The sequence below is a fragment of the Hemicordylus capensis genome, chromosome 2, assembly GCF_027244095.1.
Source record: "Hemicordylus capensis ecotype Gifberg chromosome 2, rHemCap1.1.pri, whole genome shotgun sequence".
Lineage (NCBI taxonomy): Eukaryota > Metazoa > Chordata > Lepidosauria > Squamata > Cordylidae > Hemicordylus > Hemicordylus capensis.
In genome coordinates, this window is record NC_069658.1 from 148555217 (window position 1) to 148559444 (window position 4228).

General features: G+C 48.8%; 1 long non-coding RNA gene across 1 annotated transcript; it reads right to left on the bottom strand.

Moving 5' to 3' along the window:
• Positions 1–351: 351 nt before the first annotated feature.
• Positions 352–3685, bottom strand: LOC128343304 (uncharacterized). Its single transcript, XR_008315449.1, has 2 exons — positions 3588–3685; positions 352–642 (listed from the first exon to the last, which is right to left on the bottom strand). It is a non-coding gene; the product is annotated as an uncharacterized LOC128343304 (long non-coding RNA).
• Positions 3686–4228: the final 543 nt, after the last annotated feature.

The window sequence follows — 4228 nt, forward strand, 5'->3', positions numbered from 1 at the left end:
ACCTTTTCAGCCCTAACCCTCTTGCAGAGTGAGTGAGCACACCCACACACACACAGGGGAATAAAGGCATATTACTAGTCTAGACTCTAAACTAGTGGTAATGTTGTATCATGTGATTGCACACAGTCTTTCTGCCCAGTATCTGCGGCATGCATTGGGATGCAATCCGAAAAAGCCTGCCAATTCTAGCTTGCTTTGTTGCAGAGACCTCTTTGTGGTGTGTGGTGTTGTTGTGTGATGTGGTGTGCTGTGGTCGCGTGGGGCCTGGGAAAGGACAGGACAGGTGCAATTCACTGTGCCTGTGCGTGTGTGGGGAGATATATTATGTTTTCAAATGAAGATCGGGTCATGTTTGAGAGTTGATTGACAGCATTTTATTTGAAGATTGCTTGCCCATACATAGATGCGGCGATCACATGCCACAGAGTCAGACAGGTTGCGGAAAAGAAATGTCCAGAGACACGTGCGTGCTGCCATTCTCTTCTTATCTGCCATCATCATCCATGCATTACTCTTCAAAGCTGTGTGGGCTAGGAGGGGGCAACATGCCAAGCCTTGCTGCTCCACTTGCGGAGTGTTGTTGTTTTGCGTGCGTCCTCCACATGCTATGCGTGTTCCCTCCTGGCTGTGCCTCTCTGTTGACTGTAGTGGGCAAAAAAAGTTTGGATAAGGTGAGGTTCAGGGCAGGGCACTGTTGCTGGACTTGGAGTGGGATATGGGGCAGAAGAGTGGGGTGGGGTGGTAGTGCCTAATGGGTGTAGGCTGCCACCCCAATTTCAGGGGGATGGGACAAAGGGCTGATTTTTTTGTGGATTTCTGAATTTTTTGTGTCTTTGGGGCAGATGGGGGGCAGAAAGTGGATCTGCCCCAAAAGAGTGGGGTGGGGTGGTAGTGCCTAATGGGTGTAGGCTGCCACCCCAATTTCAGGGGGATGGGACAAAGGGCTGATTTTTTGTGGATTTCTGAATTTTTTGTGTCTTTGGGGCAGATGGGGGGGGCAGAAAGTGGATCTGCCCCAAAAGAGTGGGGTGGGGTGGTAGTGCCTAATGGGTGTAGGCTGCCACCCGAATTTCAGGGGGATGGGACAAAGGGCTGATTTTTTGTGGATTTCTGAGGTTTATCTTCATAAGGTACATCAGATTGATTCATTCATTCATCAAGCATCATACTACTCAACTCTAAATGACCCCACACTCTCATTTTTCACACTCTCCTTTATTACTATGACGAGTATGGGAATGAATCAATCTAGCACTCTGCACCCAAGAAAAACCTCAGAAATTCACAAAAAATCAGCCTCTTGTCCCATCCCCCTGAAATTGGGGTGGCAGCCTACACCCATTAGGCACTACCACCCCACCCCACTCTTTTGGGGCAGATCCACTTTCTGCCCCCCCATCTGCCCCAAAGACACAAAAACTTCAGAAATTCACAAAAAATCAACCCTCTGTCCCATCCCCCTGTAATTGGGGTGGTAGCCTATACCCATTAGGCACTACCACCCCACCCCACTCTTTTGGGGCAGATCCACTTTCTGCCCCCAATCTGCCCCAAAGACACAAAAACTTCAAAAAATCGCAAAAAATCAGCCCCTTGTCCAATCCCCCTGAAATCCCAAGCCGAATCACTGAAAACCCGAAATGCACACCCCTACAAAGTTCCTCATCAAAGACTCCTGAGGAAACTTAGCGGTCATGGGATAAGGGGACAAGTACATGTGTGGATTGCTAACTGGTTGAAAGACAGGAAACAGAGGGTAGGTATAAATGGAGAGTCTTCACAATGGAGGGAAGTAAGAAGTGGGGTCCCCCAGGGGTCTGTACTGGGACCGGTGCTTTTTAATTTATTCATAAATGATCTAGAAGCAGGGGTAATCAGCGATGTGGCCAAATTTGCAGATGATACCAAACTCTTCCGGGTAGTGAAATCCAAAACGGATTGTGAGCAGCTCCAAAAGGATCTCTCAAAACTGGGGGAGTGGGCGACAAAATGGCAAATGCGGTTCAGTGTTAGCAAGTGTAAAGTGATGCACATTGGGACAAAAAACCCCAACTTCAAGTATATGCTGATGGGATCTGAGCTGTCGGTGACGGACCAGGAGAGGGATCTTAGGGTTGTGGTGGACAGCTCGTTGAAAGTGTCGACTCAATGTGCGGCAGCTGTGAAAAAGGCAAATTCAATGCTAGGGATCATTAGAAAGGGGATTCAAAATAAAACGGCTAACATTATAATGCCCTTATACAAAACTATGGTGCGACCACACTTGGAGTACTGCGTACAATTCTGGTCACCACATCTTAAAAAGGACATTGTTGAACTGGAGAAGGTACAGAAGAGGGCAACCAAGATGATCAGGGGCTTAGAGCACCTTTCTTATGAGGCAAGGCTACACCACCTGGGGCTTTTTAGTTTAGAAAAAAGACGACTGCGGGGAGACATGATAGAGGTCTATAAAATCATGCATGGTGTGGAGAAAGTGGAGAGAGACAAATTCTTTTCCCTCTCACACAACACTAGAACCAGGGGTCACTCCATGAAATTGATTGCCAGGAGGTCTAGGACCAACAAACGGAACTATTTTTTCACACAACGCGTGATCCACTTGTGGAACTCTCTGCCACAGGATGTGGTGACAGCCAACAACCTGGATGGCTTTAAGAGGGGTTTGGATGACTTCATGGAGGAGAGGTCTATCAATGGCTACTAGTCGGAGGGCTGTGGGCCACCTCCAGCCTCAAAGGCAGGATGCCTCTGAGAACCAGTTGCAGGGGAGTAATGGCAGGAGAGAGGGCACGCCCTCAACTCCTGTCTGTGGCTTCCAGCGGCATCTGGTGGGCCACTGCGCGAAATAGGATACTGGACTAGATGGGCCTTGGGCCTGATCCAGCAGGGCTGTTCTTATATTCTTATGTTCTTATGTTCTTACATTTCACTGAATGCACACTTCACAGTATATAGTGATATACATTGAGTACTATATATTTGTGCTACTTTTAATGCCTAGAACACACTAGCAACGCTAATTATTAAAATGACCCCCTCGCTGCAGATTAGCAAAGGAGACTTTCAACCATGCAGGGTGAGCCTATGTTTGTTTTCTCAGAATTCTTGAACAAATTCAGTAAAGCTTGATTCCAGGAGGTTTTTCACACGGGGCTTTTAAAGCCCTATAACACACATCTCCTCTGGAATGGAGGTGCTGCATTCACATGTTGGCGAGATTTACCCTGAAGTCCCTGCAAGTTATTGGAGAGCAGTTCACACACAAGAAAAATAAAATAAAATAAAAAGCACAACACATGCTTTACAGTTCTCACTCAGACCTTCTGGGTTGCAAAACAACTTGAACATAAGTGCATTTATAAATGAATGAATGAATAAATAAATAAATATTTGTTCCAGAAGTTTTTGTAATTTTCTGACATGAAACAAGCCACTTATAGGCCTTTTTAGAGAGTTTTTGTTTTTAAAGCCAGCACATTTTTCAGTCTGTTTTAAATTAAATATTCAGAGACTTCTCAGTCTCGCCCCACCCCCCATATCAAAGCCCTATCTATGGCAAGCAGATCCCTATATATGGGGGTTACCACAAAAAGGAATTCACAGCCTAGGTTGCAAAAGCTGTGCTGGATGGTCTGGTCTGCTGCAGGGAGCTCTGCCAGCCTCCTTCCTGGCTTGCTGGGGCCTACTCGAGTTCAGGCTTCAGGGAGGCCTACTGGGAGGCCTCTCTGGAAGCCCCGCCCACCCGCCAATCAGCTGAGAGGCCGGGAGAGAAGAGCTCTGCGGTTTGCAGGCCGCTCTCATCCTAGGCCTCATTGCCGATCGTAGGCCGGAGCTGGAGGCAAGTGGCTGAGGGGCCCTGGGGCTGGGCAGGTGGGCAATGGGGTGGGGGTGGCAGGAACTGGAGTGGTGCCCCCACCTCAGTGGCGCCTAGGGCACGTGCCCTGCCCGCCCCCCCACAGTTCCGCCCATGAGGACGAGGCCTCACTTGGAGCAATGTCAGCTGCTGGGAGGGTGGGCCTGCCCTACAAAGGGAAGCAAGCCCGGGAAGTTCCAATCCAAGGGACTAATCCAGAGGGCTGGGCTGGGTTGGGTTTTCTGGCTCTGCCACTTTCTGGAGAAGAGGAAGCTTTGCTGGGTGGCGGGTTCAAGTTTGTCCCAGGAGGGCCCTAAGGAAGCAGCAGGCTGAACTGCTGGGGATTTGGGAAGGCTGCAGCCTGTGAGTAAA